Source organism: Panthera uncia, chromosome D1, assembly GCF_023721935.1.
Source record: "Panthera uncia isolate 11264 chromosome D1, Puncia_PCG_1.0, whole genome shotgun sequence".
NCBI lineage: Eukaryota > Metazoa > Chordata > Mammalia > Carnivora > Felidae > Panthera > Panthera uncia.
The window spans coordinates 52,233,629-52,256,405 of NC_064808.1; the positions used below are offsets into that span (position 1 = coordinate 52,233,629).

At 38.9% G+C, this 22,777-nt stretch overlaps 2 pseudogenes; one reads left to right on the forward strand and one right to left on the reverse strand.

Annotated features, from left to right (window-relative positions):
• Nucleotides 1-2,439: 2,439 nt before the first annotated feature.
• On the forward strand, nucleotides 2,440-3,428 carry LOC125929327 (olfactory receptor 51F2-like; annotated as a pseudogene).
• A 16,440-nt stretch (nucleotides 3,429-19,868) lies between these two features.
• On the reverse strand, nucleotides 19,869-20,870 carry LOC125929334 (olfactory receptor 51F2-like; annotated as a pseudogene).
• Nucleotides 20,871-22,777: the final 1,907 nt, after the last annotated feature.

Here is a 22,777-nt window from a genome sequence, read left to right on the forward strand (position 1 = left end):
TTTCCTGACAATGGAAATATTAACCTTCTTGAGTATTTATTTTATTTAAATTAAATCTGCTAAAATTTGTATTGATGACTCCAGCCATCAGGGAATCTTTTTTCTTTTTCTCTTTTTAGGCTTATTTATTTATTTTGAGAGAGAGAGAGAGAGAGAGAGAGACAGAGAGAGAGAGAGAATGAATTCCAAGCAAGCTCTATTGTCAGTGTGGAGCCCGACAGGGGCCTTGAACCCATGAACCATGAGATCACGACCTGAGCAGAGAGCAAGAGTCGGACGCTTAACCAATTGAGCCACCCAGGCCGCTCCAGGAGATTGTTTTTCTAGTAATTTCTCTATCTTCTATATAGACCTTTAATATAACCTTTAAAATGTTTGTCATAAATTATCTGATAAAAGGATTTTTTTTGAATGATGCCAGAGAACTGAGAAATTTATTTCATTTCACTTAATACACTTTTGGGTCAAATTATTATGAAACATGAATCATCTTATAATCAGGATAGTAACTATTCCATAATGCCTATATTACATACTTAAAATTTCTGCATAGGGCCCTTTCCATAATCTCTCAAATATTTGGGATATTAAGTAATGCCCGCAAGCTTATTTCTGTGATTTTTTTTTCTTAAGCTGCAATTGTGTGGAATAAGAAAACAATAGGGGCGCCTGGGTGGCTCAGTCTGTTGGGCATCCGACTTCGGCTCAGGTCATGATCTCACAGTTCGTGAGTTCGAGCCCTGCGTCAGGCTCTGTGCTGACAGCTCACAGCCTGGAGCCTGCTTTGGATTCTGTGTCTCCCTCTCTCTCTGCCCCTCCCCTGCTCATGCTCTGTCTCTCTGTCTCTCTCTCTCTCAAAAATAAATAAACATTAAAAAAATTTAAAAAAAAACAATAATGGAGATTATCTAATTCCATTAACCTTAATATTAACATTAAATGACAAGACCAAAGACATGTGCCTATTTTGTGAATTAACCCAAACTGAGCAGCCTCAGATGTAATATGTGTTGGAATCTCAGTAACTTGTGAGAGCAGGAATAAAAGTTGAGACTAGATAGCAATAGTAGCTAGAGATTTAAAAATGAGTAGCCAGAGATTTATTTATTTAAAATTTATTTATTTAAAAATAAATAGCCAGGGATAAGATCCACTGACCAAGAAATACAACAGGTATTAACAAGAGGTGTCACAAACTAAGATTTGGAGCCAGAATGTTTCAATAACTGAGGAGGTAAAATTGTGTAGGTATAACACAGCTGTAGGAGTATATTCTCCAAGTCAAGTAGTTGGAGACTTCATGGTTCCAAATGTTCATGAAGGACCAACGGGATTCCAGCCAATGACTAGGACTAAGAGGAAAGTCACCAGTTTCTGAGAAGCCAAACAGAAGAAAATATAGGGTATTCAGAGCACCACCATATTGGCTTAGTGAAGCTCTTAGCAAGACTTTCCAGTACATTAAGGGGACTAGATCACAAGAGTTAAGTCAATACAGGAAAGAAGAAAGGAAGGAGAAGAAAACTTACCCAGGACCTCATCTACAAAATAGTAAGTCTCATTTCAGATGCTACCTATTGGTGGAGCTGAAAGCTCAAATGTGTGTTTGCTTTCATGAAGACACCCTCTGTAAATATACTCTTCTGAGGCTATATGTAACAGATGGCAATGATCACAACAACACTAAGCTGGCCTCTGTACATGCAGTTCACTCTTAGCTTTGAAATTGAATACAGTTGTCTTTGAAAGAGACTAACTGCTGACAATGATGCTACAGAAAATTTTCTTTAACAATTATGTGTCAACACTACAGTAATAACAGATAAGAAAATAAAAAATCAATATTAGAAATCTAACCTCAGACTAGAAGCAACCTTAACAAGCCAGGGATAAGATCCATTGATGAAGAAATAATGAATAGGTTATTTTGACATATAAAATTATTTCCTGAAAAGACTATATGTCTTTAAAGTGTATGACAAATTCCATGATAATGCACTAATATAAAAACACTCAAAGATATGTATATTTTATTAAGTAATAAATCTTACTTTTAAACACTAATATTACTTTGAGAAATCCATTAAATTCTTGACATTTTCAGATTATCTTGCTACAATTCTCTATGCAGGAAGTACAGAGAAGGGGGAAAGAAAATGTTTAAAGAGGAAGACAAGAAAAAGTACTGCTGAGATAAAAAAAAAATTCCTATTCTCTTTTGTGAATTAGGAAATATGAATCATGGAGGGGAAGCTCAATAAAGCAAAAAGAAAAGAAATAACTGAGAAGCAAAAAGGAGAGGATGAAGTCCTAGGAGTAATCTGCAATTTGATTTCTCTAACTACAGTTAATAGAAATCACAATTAAATTGCTGAATGGTGTTTTCATTTCTCCTTCTAGGGTATTTTATTTCAAAAGAATTATTCTTCCATAGTAATGATGTCATCCTTTCCTAACATCACTTCAACTTCTCTATTCTTTTTCCTGACAGGAAAACATCTCCAGGTCTTGAAGCTACCCACACCTGGACCTTCATCCTCTTCTGCTATCTGTACATGACTTCCCTCTCTGGGAATGCTTTAATCCTGTTTTTCACCATCACCAAGTCAAGTCTCCATGCACCTATGTACTATATCCTCTCTATGCTCTCAACCACTGACTTGGGCTTGTATATTTTAACGCTGGTCACTATGTTGGGTATATTCTGGTTCAGTGCAAGACAAATCAGTTTCCATGCCTGTGTTGCCCAGACATTCTTCATTCAACTCTTTACCGTCATGGAGTCCTCAGTGCTCCTGGCAATGGCCTTTGACCACTTCATTGCCATTTGTAACCCACTGAGCTATGCTGCCATCTTAACTGATTCCAGAATTGTCAAAGTATGGTTTGCCGTCCTTGTCAGGGTAACAGTGATCCTAGTGCCTCTGGTCCTACTTCTTAAACGTTTATCCTTCTGCCAAAGCCATGTGCTTCCTCATTCTTATTGTTTCCATCCTGATATAATCTGGCTTCATGTTCTGACAATAAGATCAACAGTGTTTTAGGACTTACTGCCCTTGTAGTTACTGTGGGAGTGGACTCCACCTTTATTTTTCTCTCCTATATTCTGATTATTAAGACTATCCTAAACATTGCTTCCCTAGAGGACTGGCATAAAGCCTTTAGCACTTGTATTTCCCACATAGGTGCTGTGGCCATCTTCTACATTCCTCTCATTAGCTTGTGCTTTGTCCATAGGTTTGGGAAAAAGGCGCCTCCTTATGTTACACATTCTTATGGTTAATGTGTGTCTGCTTCTTCCACCAGTGATGAATCCTATTATTTACAGTGTAAAAACCAAGCAGATCCGTAGGGCCATTAAAAAAGTCCTCTTTCCCAGTGATTTGAGGTTTGACTCTAATACCTTTTTAACAAAATCTACTCCTTAGCTATCATTTCCAAGACCTAGAGTTTAATCAGTATGCTTTCATTAGTGACCTGAAACCAAAAAAACTAGAAAGTTGGGTAGGATGGGTAGGAGATGCAATTTGACAGAAATTTATTTTTTATCTTCAATAGAACTATTACTAATTTACTCTTTAAAAATAAGCAATAAAATATCTTAATATTATGGGTATAATATAATATAATACCCTAATAATATCCTAATATTATGGGATATATATATATGTATATGTTTATTTATTCTGAGAGGAGGGGGAGGGAGAGGGAGAGAGAGACAGAGAGAGAGAGAGAGAGAGAGAGAGAGAGAATCCCAAGCACGCTCCACACTGTCAGCACCGAGCCTGATATGGGGCTCAAACTCATGAACCATGAGATCATGACCTGAGCCAAAATGAAGAGTCAGATGCTCAACCGACTGAGCCATCCAGGTGCGCCTGGGTATTATATATATTAATATAAATTTCTGAAAGCATGAATGAAAATAGGTAACATGAATACTTTGCCCATTATTTGCCTCCAAAATTATACTTAAAACTGTAACATATCTTTCTGTCTCATTTTGTTTTTTTAAAGTATACATAATAAAAAGTTATTAAGTTTTGCTTAATCTTCAATTAAACCCTGCTGTCTATTATCCTTTTTTTATATTTTTAAAAAATGTTTATCTATTTATTTTGTGAGAGAGAGAGAGAGAGAGAGAGAGAGAGAGTACGAGCAGGAGAGGGGCAGAGAGAGAGAGAGAGAGAGAGAGAGAATTTCAAGCAGGCTCCACACCATCAGCACAGAGCCCAACATGGGGCTTGATCTCACAAACCATGAGATCATGACCTCAGCTGAAATCAAGAGTCCAACGCTTAACTGACTGAGCCACCCATGCACCCCTATCTATTATTCTTATATATAATTTAACCACCATTGATTCATTCTTTCATTTACTGGGTGTCTCCTATTGCCAGACACTGCTCAATATGATAGGGTGGCAGAGACAAACAACAAGATATTATCATAATTACTGAAATATGTAGATATAAAGCAACCAATCAAAATCTGATGTACTATGTGATATGTGACAATATGTAGGCAAAATGATTAATAGAATGTGTAAGAATAATATATTCTTAGCAATGTTGTTGCTATTTTCCAAGCTGGGAAGATCAAGATACCATCAAAATGTGCTCTTCAAACTGTAAAGTCAAGGGGTACCTGGGTGGCTCAGTCAGTTAAGCCTCTGACTCTTGACTTTGGCTCAAATCATGATCTCACAGTGGTGGGATCGAGCCTCCTGTGGGGTTCCACACAGAGCTTGGAGCCTGCTTGGGTCTCTCTCTCTCTCCCTTTCTCTCTGCCCCCCCCAACTCATGTTTTCTCTCAATAAATAAATACATAAACAAACAAACAAACAAACAAACATTTTTAAAAAACTATAAACTAAAGAACTGGAAAGATCAATTTTCAGAATAGCAGAAAGATCAAGCCCAGCACTGGGCTGCACACTGGGCAGGAAGCCTATTACAAAAAAAAAAAAAAAAAAAAAAAAAAGGGAAGAATGGTAACATGAGGAAATCTGTGGATAGTTTCCCCAGGGAAACAACCATAAATCATGAAAATTATATATAGACATGGGTATAAACATTTAAATTCTCTGAAAATTGCCCTAAGTGCATACAGCAGAAGAAATGTTCAAGAAAATCTATTAAATTACTGTAAGAACAGTGGGAGTCTGTGGCCCTTGAATAGGAGCCAGCATTTACCCCTCCCTTCCCCCACAGTACAGCATATTGATAGCTCCACTCCGTGTAGCTAAGGACATAGGGCTTCCTTCCCCAGCCCCAGCCCCACCCCCATCTTCACCAGTTGTCAGTCTAAGGCTACCATATCTCCTGGAAAGGGCAGACCACCATATTCCTCATTCTTTTCACCTCAGCTCCAACTGTGGAAGCTAAATTCCAGGTGAATGCAGTCAAGAGGTCAGTGGCTGTCTTCATGCACTCAGCCATAGTCATACTGCAGAAGCTCTATCCCAGGCATGGCAGCCAGAGAATACTGGGGCCTCAATCACTCTTTCCCTAGCTGTATTATAAGGAACAGGATTCAGGACAAGAGAGGCAAACTGAATAGGCCATATTCTATCCTGCCTATCTATGCATGTAAATCAGGGGATTAACTCCAAGAGAAATGGGCCACAATGGAATTAAATTATAAATGAGTAACAAAAATTTGTAAATTCACAAATACTAGAAAATTAAACAATATACTCCTAAAAATAATGGGTCAAAAAAGAAATCACGAAAGGATTTAGAAAGTACTTTGAGATGAATGAAAATAAAGACATGACATACCAAAATTGTGAGGTGAAGCTAAAGATTGCTTAGAGGAAAATTTATAGCCATAATGCCTACTTTCTTTTTCAATGTAGGCAATATGGCTATAAATTTTCCTCTAAGCAATCTTTAGCTTCACCTCACAATTTTGGTATGTCATGTCTTTAGAAAGTATCTCAAATCAATTACCTAACCATACACTTTAAAATGCTGGGGAAAAGAGCAAACTGACCTTAAATCAAGCAAAAAGAAGATGGGTGCCTGGGTGGCCCAGTCAGTTAAGCGTCTGACTTTGGCTCAGGCAATGATCTCGTGGTTTGTAAGTTCAAACCCTGCATCTGGCTCTGTTCTGACAGCTCAGAGCCTGGAGCCTGCTTCAGATTCTGTGTCTACCTCACTCTCTGCCCCTCCCTGCTTGCACTCTATCTCTCTAAAAAATAAATAAACGTTAAAAAATTAAAAGCAAAAAGAAGAAAATAATAATGATTAAGCTAGTGGAAATTAATTAAATAGAGAATTAAAAAACAATATATAAAATCAACAAAACCAAAAGTTGGTTCTTTGATAATCATGAGTCAGTAATTTTTAAATTTCCAAAGAAGAAAAACCCAGATCTAGATGAATTCACTGGTTAATTAACCAAACACCTAAAGAAAAATTAATGTTAATTTTTCAAAAATTCTTTCAGAAAATGGAAGAGGAGAGAACACATCCAACTCATTCTATTGGTGCCATTTTACCCTGATGTCAAAATCAAAGACATCACAGGAAAGAATATTAAAAACCAACATATCTTGTGAATAGAGATGCAAATATCCTCAATAACATATTATCAAACCAAATTCAGCAACATATAGAAAAGATTATATACTATAACCAAGGGGGATTCATCCCAGAAATTCAAGGTTTATTTAAAGTTGGGGGGAAAAAAGAAAAAAATATACATATACTTACACTAAAACAATAGAATAACAGACAAAAACAAAATGATCATCTCAATATATGAATAGATGCAGGAAAAACTTTTGACAAAATTGAACATCCATTTATGGTAAAAGCACTCAAAAATTAGGAAGAAAAGTTACTTTCTCAATTGATAAATAGATATCTGTGAAAAGTTCAAGTAACATTATACTTAATGGTGACAGACTGAATGCTTTACCCTAAAATGATGAACAAAACAAGGATGTCCATTCTCATGAATTTATTCAACATTCTATTGGAAATTTTAGCCAGGTCAGTTTGAAAAGGCAATAAAATAAAATCTATCTGGATTATAAAGGAGGAAGTAAAACTATTTCTATTTGTAGATGATCTGATTTTTTTGTATAGAAGATCCTAAGAAACCTATTAAAAACTATTAAAACTAATAATAAGTAACTTACGCAAAGTTACAGAATACAAGATCAAAATCTAAAAAAGTAATTGTATTTTTATACACTAGCAATGAACAATCCAAAACTGAAATTAAGAAAAAGTTCCATTTACAATAGCATCAAAAACAATAAATATACATGGAAATAAATTTACCCAAGGAGGGGTAAGACTTGCACACTGAGAACATTGTACACAGAAACACTGCTCAAAGAAGTAAAAGAAGTCCTAAATAAATGGAAAGATATGCTATGTTTATGGATTGACTACTTAATATGGTTACTAAGGCTATACTCTCAAATTAATATATAATGTAATATAATACCTATCAAAATTCAAATTTCTTTGCTTAAACTGACAAGCTAGTCCCAAAATACATATGGAAATTTGAAGCACCAAATAGCCAAAACCATCTCGAAAAAGAACAAAATTGGGGGATTTACACTTAACAATTTCTAATTTCACTACATGACTATAATAATATACACAATGTAGTACTGGCATAGGATAGACATATAGATCCACAGAATAGAATTGAGGATACAAAAATAAATCCTCACATTTCTTGACCATTGTTTTTTTTTTTTAATTTTTTAATTTTATTTAAATACAAGTTAATTAACATATATTGTAATAATGATTTCAGGAAAATTTAGTGATTCATCACTTACATATAACATACAGTGCTCATCACAACAAGTGGCCTCCTTAATGCCCATCACCCATTTAGCCCATCCTCCCACCCAACACCCCTCCAGCAACCCTCAGTTTGTTTTCTTTATTTAAGAGTCTCTTATGGTTTGCCTCTCTCTCTCTTTTTATTTTATTTTCCCTTCCCTTCCCTTATGATCCACTTTGTTTCTTAAATTCCACATGTGAATGAAATCATATGATATTTGTCTTTCTCTGATTGACTTATTTTGCTTAGCATAGTACACCTTAGGTCCATCCACATTGTTGCAAATGGTAAGATTTCATTCTTTTTGATGGCTGAGTAATATTCCATTGTATATATACATCACCTCTTCTTTATCCATTCAACAGTCTATGGACATTTGGGCTCTTTCCATAATTTGGCTATTGCTTTTTTTTTAAATATAACTTTTTGTCAAGTTAGCTTAGCTAACATACAGTCTATATAGTGTGAACTAACTAGAGTTTAAATAAAAACTTGAAATAAAAAAAATATTATGCTAATTGAAAAGAGTCAGTAACAAAGGCTACACATCATATGATTCAGTATATATGAAAGGTCTCAAACAGGCAAATTTACAGAGACAGAAGTAGATTAGTGGTTGCATTAGGCTGGGTGGGATGGAAGGTACTGAGATAAGACTGTAGGTAGGGTGTTCCATTTGTGAATTATAAAAATGATCTAAAATTTACTGTGATGATAATGGCAAAACTCCGAGAATGCACTAAAAATCATTAAACCTTTACATATTAAATGAATAGGTCGTACTGTATGTGAATTTTTATCAGTAAAACTGTAATGTTTTAAAAAAAGGAAAGAAAATGGGGCGCCTGGGTGACTCAGTCAGTTAAGTGTCTGACTTCAGCTCAGGTCACGATCTCGCGGTCCGTGAGTTCAAGCCCCACGTTGGGCTCTGGGCTGATGGCTCAGAGCCTGGAGCCTGCTTCCGATTCTGTGTCTCCCTCTCTCTCTGCCTCTCCCCCATTCATGCTCTGTCTCTCTCTGTCTCAAAAATAAATAAACGTTAAAAAATTAAAAAAAAAAAAAAAGAAAGAAAGAAGATTGGAGATTGCATAAGGAAGCTGGAGAGAGCACACGTGTCCAAACTACTCTCACCTAGAAAAAGGAGAAAATATGTTTGAATAAAGATGAAATTAATAGCAACACTGGTATATAAATAGAAGTATAATCAGTGATCTAAGTGATCTGTAAATTTCAGGAATCCATGAAAGATAGAACAAAGATAAAATGACACTGAAAGATGAAACCACAGCTCAAAATATGTGTAAGAGAATACAGGAAGTCTATTCTAAAGAATGTCCCAATCTCTGGAGTGTTTGATTAAAGAATTACATTGAAATATTCAGTCATTTTACTACTGTCCCACTAGCCCCAATCTGGCCCTCTTTGTGCCATATTTTAGGACACAAAGTAATTTGCCTAAGGGTAGAAAAAATAAATATGATTAGTTCTGCCACTGAGGCAGGGGTGTACTTTTTAACTCTGAGGCAACATCCAGGAGAAACAGAGAATCCATGTGTCCAGATGAAGAGGTAGTCATGTATTATCCCTCCTTTCCCATGACAGGATATATCGTCCCTTCCTCTTAATACTGGAGGCGACCAGCCTATAGTAGATAAACTATACCCATGAAAATATGAACAGAAAATATTCAATTCATAGAAGACTACACAGTGAAAAATCCTTAAAGGCATTATTTCAGATGGCTATGAGTTCACAGAAAATAGTCACATGTATACACAAACTACACTACACACACACGCACACACACACACACACACATTAGATTTAGTAATAGAATATTAAATCCAGAATATTTTTTTGAAATGTCCTCACATTAGGGGTGCCTGGGTGGCTCAGTTGGTTGAGCGACTGACTCCGGCTCAGGTCATGATCTCGCAGTTCGTGCGTTCAAGCCCCACATCGGGATCTGTGCTGATAGCTCAGATCCTGGAGCCTGCTTCAGATCCTGTGTCTCCCTCTCTCTCTGCCCTTTCCCCATTCATGCTCTGTCTCTCTCTGTCTCTCAAAAATGAATAAACATTAAAAAAAAAGAAATGTCTTCACATTAGAGTTATACACGTAGCATATCTTCTCTTATGCCCCAGAAACATAAATGTGTGGGGCGGGGAAGAGAGAGCAAAGCCACTGACATCTGTCTGCATATGTTAGGGTAAGGCCGGACCACAGCCTCATTTCTTAACCAGCCATGGTCCTTAGGCCCATGAATACTTAGATATTTCATCTCCATTCAAAAGGAATATATACAAATAAGCTAACGCTCTAATAGAAAATACATATAAATGTCTGAGGATCTTCTTGATAGTCAAGAAAAGTTCAGTGTCAGCTAGGCTGCACCTAATTATGTGTGGAAAGAGATGGAGAGAGAAGCAGAGTCAGGGTGCATGCCTCTAGAACCCAAAGTGGACATTGTGTATCCTTCTTATGCTTGGGGAGCAAGACACAGTGCTCTCCCTTTGTGGTGAAGGAAACATCATAGCGTATCCCAGAACACTGGGCCGCTAAAGTTGTACTGATGTGGTGGACCTCTGCATCTTTGTAGGCTTGCCGGCCACCCTCTGGAATGTATGTCTTGTCCATCCCACATGACTAGCACAGTTTCATCATTTCATCACTATAATGGACAATGTGATGCTCTATGGGATATCCTACTGCTCCAGGTCTCTTCAGACTATTATGAGAGTGGTCTGGAGAGACATCATAGCCCTGGATTAAGACAATGAATGTGAGCACAATAGTGGATTCTATCACCTTCTCTCCAAAGAACAGATATTGATAATCATCCACAGACATTTGTAAGAGTCCAGGAGTCCAGTGGAGAAGTTCCTGCACATCATTGGAGCCAAAAATCTGGAAACAGATTCATTGGAGAAGATAGAAACAATTTCACCTTACCTGCATCACACTACCCCATGATGGCACAACTCAGTGCCAAGAGAGATGCCATCTTCCACAGGGGAAAGTAAAAGGATAGTGAGGGAGCACCCAGCTTCTCCATCTTTGTAGGATACTGCCAAAGAGGCCCATGTATTTCTCAACCCACACAGAACAGTGATGTGATCTGCATGACTTAGGGACAGGGAGAGGCTGGGAGCACTGCAGCCAGGGTTTGGAACTCCTAGAAGGGATACAGATCCTATTAACCACTTTGTGGACTCCATCAGGAGACCTTCCCACAAATCAGTGGGGATGTCTCACCTCAGACCCCTTACTGACCTATGGGCACTCTCAATACTTCACACACCTCACCAAACACCCTATGTGACTAGCTCCCTGTATGCATCCCCACGGGTAGAGAGTATGAGTTTTTGCAGATGACCAGTAAGCACATGCAGAAAGCTGGATGATCTCTGTGGGATAAATTGAACTAGGAGCACCATCCTAGAGAAAGCAAATGAGAGGCTTGCAGTACCCAGCCTACCTCTGCAGGATCAAGAGAAGTCATACAATCTTGGGGCTCTTGGATGTTTCATTTGGTGGAACATGCCACAGTTGGTCTCAGGGTTGTAAGTTCTAGCCCCATGTTGAACAAGGAGTCTACTTAAAAATTAAAGAAGGCAAAAAGACAAATGTTGAGAAAATAGAGAAGGCATACAATCTTTTTTTATGTTTATTTATTTGTTTTTTGAGAGAGAGAGGGAGAGAGCACATGCAAGTGAGGGAGGGCAGAAAGGGAGGGAGAAAGCAAATCCCAAGCAGGCTCTGAGTTGCCAGACTCAGAGAGACATGAGATTTGACCTCAGGAATGTTGAGATCATGATCTGAGCCAAAATCACTAGTCAGAGGCTTAACCGACTAAGCCACCCAGGCACCCCAAGAAAGCATACAATCTTAAGAATCACTTCCCTCCCAAAGGAACCAAAATATTTGAGCAGAAGCATCCATGCAAAAGATCTGAGTTGCCTCAGAATCCCTAACAAGGCTGACAGGTAATTTTGTTAAGATTTGTTTTGTGACCTAACATATGATTGATCTCAGAAAATGTTCCCTGTCTTTCAGAAGAAAATGTATTTTGATGCTGTTGGAAAAAAAAATTGTTTATACATCAGATAGGTCCATTTGGTCTAATAAATAGTTCAAGTCCAATGTTTCCTGTATGCCAACTAGCTACATTTCAGAAGATTATATGCAGAAGTATGTGGTGAACCATGGAAGCATTTACTATAGTTACTAGATACTGTTGTCACGATCAACAGTCCAGATTACAGAAACTAAGAAAACCCCTGTAATGGCTATATCAAACCTAACAGTATTATATGCATATTACCTCACTGTGCTGGCTATGAATAATACTGTATCTTAGCTCTAAAACCACAATTCTTGAGGAGATCCTGGGAAGATGGCAGGGTAGGAGGACGCTGGGCTCACCCTGCGTCCTGCTGATCACTTAGGTTCCACCTACACCTGCCTAAATAACCAGAAAACCGCCAGAAGACTAGCAGAATGGAGTCTCCGGAGCCAAGCGCAGATGAGAGGCCCACAGACGAGGGTAGGAAGGGCGGCGAGGCAGTGCGCGCTACAGGGACTGGCAGGAGGGAGCCAGGGTGGAGGGGCGGCCCGCCAGCCAAGCATAGCCCCCGAGTCTCGCTTACAAAAGCAGAGCGGCCAGATGGAGTGTGTTCTGACAGCAAGCGGGACTTGACATCTGGAAGGTTATAAGCTAACAGCTCTGCTCAGAGAACAGGAGGGCTGGAGGACAACGGGAGGGAGAGTTGTTGAGCCCTGGACAACACAGCTCAGCTTGGCGGGGAAGAAAGGCGCTCGCCAGCACCATCTCCCTCGCCCATCCCCCAGCCAAAATCCCAAAGGGAACCAGTTCCTGCCAGGGAATTTGCTTGCACTGCCAAACACCCAAGGCTGTGCTTCTGCGGATCCATCCCTCTGGCGGCGGGTCTGACTCCCTCCTGGTGCCGCAGGGCCCCTCCCAAAGCGGATCTCCGAAGGAAAAGCGAGCTGAGCCTGCCCCTCCCCCCCCCCCCCCCCCCCCCCCCCCCCCCCCCCCCCCCCTCTCCCCACGCCTCCCTTCACCGTGGGGCGGCGTGGTGCATCTGGGCTACTTGCACACTGCCAGGCTTGTGAATCCAGCCCTTAGGAGAGGGGAAGAGAAGGCACACACCAGTCTGACTGTGGCCCCAGTGGTGGGCTGGGGGCAGACATCAGGTCTGACTGCAGCCCCACCCATCAATGCAAGGTATTCAAGACAGCACAGGGAAAGTGCCCCGAGTCCTGCACCACTCCAGGGACTATCCAAAATGACGAAATGGAAGCATTCCCCTCAAAAGAATCTCCAGGAAATAACAGCTAAAGAACTGATTGAAAAGGATTTAAACAATATAACAGAAAGTGAATTTAGAATAATAGTCATAAAATTAATCGCTGGGCTTGAAAACAGTATAGAGGACAGCAGAGAATCTATTGCTACAGAGATCAAGAGACTAAGGAACAGTCAGGAGGAGATAAAAAATGCTATAAACGAGCTGCAAAATAAAATGGAAACAACCATGGCTTGGACTGAAGAGGCAGAGGAGAGAATAGGTGAACTAGAAGATAAAATTATGGAAAAAGAGGAAGCTGAGAAAAAAAGATAAAAAAATGCAGGAGTATGAGGGGAAAATTAGAGAACTAAGTGATGCACTAAAGAGAAATAATCTATGCATAATTGGTATTCCAGAGGAGGAAGAAAGAGGGAAAGGTGCTGAAGATGTACTTGATGAAATCATAGTGGAGAACTTCCCAGACCTGGGGAAGGAAAAAGGCATTGAAATCCAAGAGGCACAGAGAACTCCCTTCAGACATAACTTGAATCGACCTTCTGCACGACATATCATAGTGAAACTGGCAAAATACAAGGATAAAGAGAAAATTCTGAAAGCAGCTAGGGATAAACACGCTCTAACATATAAAGGGAGACCTATAAGACTCGTGACCGATCTTTCTACTGAAACTTGGCAGGCCAGAAAGGAATGGCAGGAGATCTTCAATGTGATGAACAGAAAAATATGCAGCCGAGAATCCTTTATCCAGCCAGTCTGTCATTTAGAAGAGAGGGAGAGATAAAGGTCTTCCCAAACAAACAAAAACTGAAGGAATTCGTAACCACCAAGCCAGCCCTACAAGAGATCCTAAGGGGGATCCTGTGAGACAAAGTACCAGAGACATCGCTACGAGCATAAAACCTACAGACGTCACAATGACTCTAAACTCATATCTTTCTATAATAACACTGAACATAAATGGACTAAATGCACCAACCAAAAGACATAGGGTATCAGAATGGATAAAAAAACAAGACCCATCTATTTGCTGTCTACAAGAGACTCATTTTAGACCTGAGGACACCTTCAGATTGAGAGTGAGGGGATGGAGAACTATTTATCATGCCACTGGAAGTCAAAAGAAAGCTGGAGTAGTCATACTTAGATCAACTAGACTTTAAATTAAAGGCTGTAAAAAGAGATGAAGAAGGGCATTATATAATAATTACAGGGTCTATCCATCAGGAAGAGCTAACAATTATAAATTTCTATGTGCCGAATACAGGAGCCCCCAAATATATAAAACAATTACTCACAAACACAAGCAACCTTATTGATAAGAATGTGGTAATTGCAGGGGACTTTAACACCCCACTTACAGAAATGGATAGATCATCTAGACACATGGTCAATAAAGAAACGAGGGCCCTGAATGATACATTGGATCAGATGGACTTGACAGATCTATTTAGAACTCTGCATCCCAAAGCAACAGAATATACTTTCTTCTCCAGTACACACAGAATATTCTCCAGCATAGATCACATACTGGGTCACAAAACAGCCCTTCATAAGTATACAAGAATTGAGATCATACCATGCACACTTTCAGACCACAATGCTATGAAGCTTGAAATCAACCACAGGAAAAAGTCTGGAAAACTTCCAAAAGCATGGAAGTTAAAGAACACCCTATTAAAGAATGAATTGGTCAACCAGGCAATTAGAGAAGAAATTTAAAAATATATGGAAACAAACTAAAATGAAAATACAACAATCCAAATGCTTTGGGATGCAGTGAAGGCAGTCCTGACAGGAAAATACATTACAATCCAGACCTATCTCAAGAAACAAGAAAAATCCTAAATACAAAATCTAACAAAACACCTAAAGGAAATAGAATCAGAACAGCAAAGATACCCCAAACCCAGAAGAAGAAGAGAAATAATAAAGATTAGAGCAGAAATAGACAATATAGATTCTAAAAAAAACTGTAGAGCCAATCAACGAAACCAAGAGTTGGTTTTTTGAAAAAATAAACAAAATTGATAAACCTCTAGCCAGGCTTCTCAAAAAGAAAAGGGAGATGACCCAAATAGATAAAATCATGAATGAAAATGGAATTATTACAACCAATCCCTCAGAGATACAAACAATTATCAGGGAATACTATGAAAAATTATATGCCAACAAACTGGACAACCTGGAAGAAATGGACAAATTCCTAAACACCCACACGCTTCCAAAACTCAATCAGGAGGAAAGAGAAAGCTTGAACAGACCCATAACCAGTGAAGAAATTGAATCAGTCATCAAAAATCTCCCAACAAATAAGAGTCCAGGACCAGATGGCTTCCCAGGGGAGTTCTACCAGACGTTTAAAGCAGAGATAATACCTATCCTTCTCAAGCTATTCCAAAAAATAGAAAGGGAAGGAAAACTTCCAGACTCATTCTATGAAGCCAGTATTACTTTGATTCCTAAACCAGACAGAGACCCAGTAAAAAAAAGAGAACTACAGGCCAATATCCCTGATGAATATGGATGCAAAAATTCTCAATAAGATACTAGCAAATCGAATTCAACAGCATATAAAAAGAATTATTCACCATGATCAAGTGGGATTCATTCCTGGGATGCAGGGCTGGTTCAACATTCGCAAATCAATCAACGTGATACATCACATTAATAAAAGAAAAGATAAGAACCATATGATCCTGTCAATCGATGCAGAAAAGGCCTTTGACAAAATTCAGCAACTTTCCTAATAAAAACCCTCGAGAAAGTCAGGATAGAAGGAACATACTTAAACACCATAAAAGCCATTTATGAGAAGGCCACAGCTAACATCATCCTCAATGGGGAAAAAATGAGAGCTTTTTCCCTGAGATTAGGAACACGACAGGGATGTCCACTCTCACTGCTCTTGTTTAACACAGTGTTGGAAGTGCTAGCATCAGCAATCAGACAACAAAAGGAAATCAAAGGCATCAAAATTGGCAAAGATGAAGTTAAGCTTCACTTTTTGCAGATGACATGATATTATACATGGAAAATCCGATAGACTCCACCAAAAGTCTGCTAGAACTGATACATGAATTCAGCAAAGTTGCAGGATACAAAATCAATGTACAGAAATCAGTTGCATTCTTATACACTAATAATGAAGCAACAGAAAGACAAATATAGAAACTGATCCCATTCACAATTGCACCAAGAAGCATAAAATACCTAGGAATAAATCTAACCAAAGATGTAAAAGATCTGTATGCTTAAAACTATAGAAAGTTTATGAAGGAAATTGAAGAAGGTATAAAGGAATGGAAAAACATTCCGTGCTCATGGGTTGGAAGAATAAATATTGTCAAAATGTCAATACTACCCAAAGCTATCTACACATTCAATGCAATCCCAATCAAAATTGCACCAGCATTCTTCTCAAAACTAGAACAAACAATCCTAAAATTCGTATGGAACCACAAAAGGCCCCGAATAGCCAAAGTAATTTTGAAGAAGAAGACCAAAGCAGGAGGCATCACAATCCCAGACTTTAGCCTCTACTACAAAGCTGTCATCAGCAAGACAGCATGGTATTGGCACAAAAACAGACACATAGACCAATGGGATAGAATAGAAACCCCAGAACTAGACCCACAAACGTATGGCCAACTAATCTTTGACAAAGCAGGAAAGAACATCCAATGGAAAATTGGATTTTTGAATTTCAAAAGACTGGAATAAACAGTCTCTTTAACAAATGGTGCTGGGAGAACTGGACAGCAACATGCAGAAGAATAAAACTAGACCACTTTCTCACACCATTCACAAAAATAAACTCAAAATGGATAAAGGACCTGAATGTGAGACAGGAAACCATCAAAACCCTAGAGGAGAAAGCAGGAAAAGACCTCTCTGACCTCAGCCGCAGCAATTTCTTACTTGACACATCCCCAAAGGCAAGGGAATTAATAGCAAAAATGAACTACTGGGACCTAATGAAGATAAAAAGCTTCTGCACAGCAAAGGAAACAACCAACAAAACTAAAAGGCAACCAACGGAATGGGAAAAGATATTTGCAGATGACATATCGGACAAAGGGCTAGTATCCAAAATCTATAAAGAGCTCACCAAACTCCACACCCGAAAAACAAATAACCCAGTGAAGAAATGGGCAGAAGACATGAATAGACACTTCTCTGAAGAAGACATCTGGATGGCCAACAGGCACATGGAAAGATGCTCAGCATCGCTCCTCATCAGGGGAAAACAAATCAAAACCACACTCAGACACCACCTCACACCAGTCAGAGAGGCCAAAATGAACAAATCAGGAGACTATAGATGCTGGCGAGGATATGGAGAAATGGGAACCCTCTTGCACTGTTGGTGGGAATGCAAATTGGTACAGCCACTCTGGAAAATAGTGTGGAGGTTCCTCAGAAAATCAAAAATAGACCTACCCTATGACCCAGCAATAGCACTGCTAGGAATTTACCCAAGGAATACAGGAGTACTGATGCATAGGGGCACTTGTACCCCAATGTTTATAGCAGCACTCTCAACAATAGCTAAATTATGGAAAGAGCCTAAATGTCCATCAACTGATGAATGGATAAAGAAATTGTGGTTTATATACACAATGGAGTACTATGTGTCAATGAGAAAGAATGAAATATGGCCCTGTGTAGCAACGTGGATGGAACTGGAGAGTGTGATGCTAAGTGAAATAAGCCATACAGAGAAAGACAGATACCATATGTTTTCACTCTTATGTGGATCCTGAGAAACTTAACAGAAACCCATGGGGGAGGGGAAGAAAAAAAAAGGTTAGAGTGGGAGAGAGCCAAAGCATAAGAGACTCTTAAAAACTGAGAACAAACTGAGGGTTGATGGGGGATGGGAGGGAGGGAAGGGTGGGTGATGGGTATTGAGGAGGGCACCTTTTGGGATGAGCACTGGGTGTTGTATGGAAACCAATTTGACAATAAACTTCATATACTGAAAAAAAATAAAAATTAAATAAATAAATTGAAATTAAAAAAATAAATATAACTACAATTCTTTATACTCTGCTTTGATAATAAGGGTGGGAATCATGAAATACAATTATCATTTGCCAGCTGGTTCCCTGCTATGTTCTGTTAATTGGAATATGATAGAAGGAAACTGGAAGCTACTAAAAGGATGAGTATCCCAGCATGTTTTCTTGTGATTCCTGTCAATGCCATACAACAACGCCAATATCACTGGTTCTTCCTTCTAGTTTTATTTCTTCCCAATACTCCCAGCAAAATCTCATCACGCTTCCTCAGAAGAAACAGAACCAGACATCAGTGGGGTGCGTCTCAGGGGTTTGAGTCTCAGGTCCATGAGGGGTCCTCCTCTGTGCTCCTGAAGCATGAGCTACAGCTATGAAGTGCCTCTTCACAGGGGTGTGAGTCTTGGATCTATGTGGTCTGTTCTCTTGGCTCCTGAGGTACTACAATCAACAGGACAGCACCTTTCCATAAGGGGTCTGAGTGTCAGTTCGGGGAAGACCTTCACCATGCTTCTAAGTTTTCAATACTTCAAACTCCTATCTTTGTTCCCACAGACATAAAGGTGGAAGTGATACCCTGCAGTTACTATCTCTATTATTTCTGTATTCCCTTTGTGCCTTCAGTCCACCTATACTTGTTTATCTTGGATTAAATACTCCCAGTGTTAACCACTGGTATAACTTCTGTCTTCCTATCCAGAACATGATTAACATACCCACTTTAATCTTCCTTGAAGAGAAAGCCCAAACATAGCATCACAAATCCAAACAGATTAAAATATCTCTGCATCTGGTTCCTGGTACTCTTGAGATTATATTTGCCAAAAACAAAAACAGATTTATTAAGCATTAAACATGACATTAGTACTTCTGAAAAAACCATACAGACTGAAGTTGAAGTAAGAAGAGTTATTTTTCATAGGATGTTTGTGCTATAAATATTTCCTGAAGATCTAGGGGAAAGTAAGAATATCTGACCAAAAAGTTACTGGTTACCAGGTTACTGACAAAGCAATAAAACATGTATTGATGATAATACTAGCTATTATATTAAAGGTTATAGAAGTCAGAGGCAGAGAAAAAGTAAAATATTTGGAATGATTCCATAACCATCGGCAATGCCAATTTTATGTGCCAGATTTAGATAATAAAATTCAGTAACAAGCTATTGTTAACACACTTTTTATTCCCACCTTCTTATTTTTTTTTAATGTTTATTTATTTTTGAGACAGAGAGAGACAGAGCATGAGCGGGGGAGGGTCACAGAGATGGAGACACAGAATCGGAAACAGGCTCCAGGCTCTGAGCTGTCAGCACAGAGCCCGATGTGGGGCTCGAACTCACGGACCGCGAGATCACGACCTGAGCTGAAGTCAGACACTTAACCGACTGAGCCACCCAGGCGCCTCTCCCACCTTCTTCTTTAAAGCAAACAAAAAAAACAACTCCACATTTGAAATCCAAACTGGGTCATTCTGGTTATCTCAGTAATTGAACATCTTTCATCTTAAATGAACAAATTTTAATATCATTGTGGCTGAGGAAATAATAGGTAGATAATTTTAGCCTAAATTTAAAACTAAAGTGATCTTTTGGGATGTTGTTATCCCAAGCACGAGTCTCAGCATTTTAACTTCTATCAGTGGCATTTTACTCATCTATACAATAACAAAGAATAGAAAACATTGAAAAACCCATCTATTCTTTTGTTGCACTGAGATGGAGAACTTTCAGCACAGCCCTGCGTATCTGTTTGGTCTTCACACTGTAGATGATGGGGTTCAGCACAGGGGGATTAACAGGTAGGTATTGGCAACCAGGGTATGTACATAAGGTGGGGCCCATTTCCCAAATCTGTGAACAAAGGACAGACTAATCAATGGAATATTGAATACAGCAACAGCCCCAATATGGGAGATACATGTGCTGAAGGCTTTCTTCCTCTCTTTCAAAGATGCAATGCTGAGGACAGTCTTAACGATTAACAAGTTAGAAAAAATAATGAAGACCGAGTCTACCCCAGCAGTGGTGATCAGGGCTGTGAACCCCACTGCACTATTGATCCTGGTGTCTGTGCACGAGAGCTTCATCACGTCAGGGTAGAAGCAGTAGGAGTAGTGGAGCACATGGCTGTGGCAAAAGGGCAATCGTTTAAGAAGCAACACCATAGGAGTCTGGATTAGTGCCCCCTGGTGATGATTGCTATTCCAATCTGTGCTATTTTAAGCTCAGTTAAGATAGAAGCATTTCTAAGAGGATTAGAGATGGCCACAAAACGGTCAAAGGCCATGGCGAACAGCACTGAGGACTCCATGACAATGTAAAGTTGAATGAAAAACATCTGTGACAGGCAGGCATTAAAGCTGATCTCCCTGGCATCAAACCAGAATATACCCAACATGGTGACCAGGGTAGATATGGACAGGCCGAGGTCAGTGGTGGGCAGCATGGAGAGGAAATAATACATGGGTTCGTGGAGGCTGGGCTGAGTGACAATGGCAAAGAGAATCAGGCTGTTTCCCGAGAGGGTGGTTATGTAGAGAAAGCAGAAAGGAATGGAGATCCAGGTGTGGAAGACTTCCAACCCAGAAACATCAGTTAGTAGGAAAATGATGGACATAGCTGTGGTATTCTGGAAAGTTGACATGTTGAACTCAAACTGCAGAATCTTATCATGAATAGCCTGCAATGATCAATTGCATTTCTTTATAATGAATTCAACCTGAAATTAATTATTTCACCAGGTAAACATTTATAAGAGATAGTATCTATATTATAGAAAGAGCTTATGAAGATTGGTTAAAAAATAAAGAAAACTAAGGCCACATCTAATAGAGAAGCAGAAAACAGGAAATGAACAATTATGTGAGGATATAGAATTTGTATATAAACAAATCTAGCAATGATCCATCTTATTTAAATTCATTGCCTTTTAAGTGGATTGCACCCATCACTTACTTTATGTGGTAGGCAGTCAAGAAATATTTTTTGAGAGGTGCCTGGGTGGTTCATTTGGTTAAGTGGCCGACTTCAGCTCAGGTCATAATCTCACGGTCCGTGAGTTCAATCACATGTCAGGCTCTGTGCTGACAGCTCAGAGCCTGGAGCCTGCTTCAGATTGTGTCTCCCTCTCTCTGCCCATCCCCCACTCACACTCAATCTCTCTCAAAAATAAACATTAAAAAAAGTTTTTAAAAAAAGAAATATTTTTTGAAATGTATATGTTGTGTTGTATGAAATCTTAGATAAACAACAAACAGTATATACAGGGATTCTGATATAATAAATAAGTAAGTTGGCTTCTGGGGGCCAAAAAAAGGAATGCTCTCATCTCCTAGATACTTTCTTTCAATCAAGTTGAATATCTCCAAACATAAAAATAGCCAACATTTTTTTGGGGTGCCTGGGTGGCTCTGTCGGTTAAGCGGCCGACTTCGGCTCAGGTCATGACCTCACGGTCCATGAGTTCAAGCCCTGTGTCGGGCTCTGTGCTGACAGCTCAGAGCCTAGAGCCTGCTTTGGATTCTGTGTCTCCCTCTCTCTGACCCTCCCCCATTCATGTTCTGTCTTTGTCTCAAAAATAAATAAACCCTAAAAAAAACTTTAAAAAAATAGCCTACATTTTTTGAGCCCCTACTATCTGTTAGTAGTTGTGAAAATATTCTGTATGAACCTACAGTTTCTTTGCAATACCATAACTTGAACTGTACCTAATTAACTTTTGTACTACATACCTAGTGTAAGCCATCAAGACAATTACAAACAGAACTGTTTGAATATAGAGGGTCTCAAAGTAAGTACTGTGGACATTTTGATGTTACAAATTTTTATTTGGCATCCCAAATCAATTTTTGGGGCTGCATATTCTATTTTTTGATGCATTCAAGCATTGACTGATATATTTACTGGCTAAGATACCCACACGATAAGATATTAAATATGTGTGCCTGAACTTTCCATCCCTAAAGTAATAATGATATGCATACTCCATAGAATTATTACCAGGATTAAATTAGTTAATATATACGAAAAACTAAGGAGGGTACTTCACTGTGATGTAAAAGTTCAACAAATATTAGCTGTTATATTTTTTTAATTAAATTTAAAATATTATATAATCATTTCTTTTCCTTCCTTTCCCACATCTATTTGCATACCCCTCCCACTTATTCACAGGTCTTGTCTTCTGAGCTGAGACAAAAGGTGAAAATATTATCTAAGTCTGACTTGGGCAATGCCTACTGCTTAATATCTTCTTTATGTGGTCCCTTCTTCCTCCACAGCTATGATTTTTCTTCTATATTCTTTCCTGATTCAGAAGAAAAACTATTGCTCACTTCCAAAGACAACTCTACCATGTAAGCCCCTAAATGAATTCTGGATATTAGTATAGTTTAACATTAAATTACTGAGTGCATGTGGGGTCCCTGGGTGGCTCAGTGTGTTAAGTGACCGACTCTTGATTTTGGTTCAGGTCATGATCTCAGGGTCATGAGCCCAGCATGGAGCCTGCGTAAGATTTTCTCTCTCTCCCTCTATTGCTCCTGTGCTTGCTCTCTTGAAAGAAAGAAAGAAAGAAAGAAAGAAAGAAAGAAAGAAAGAAAGAA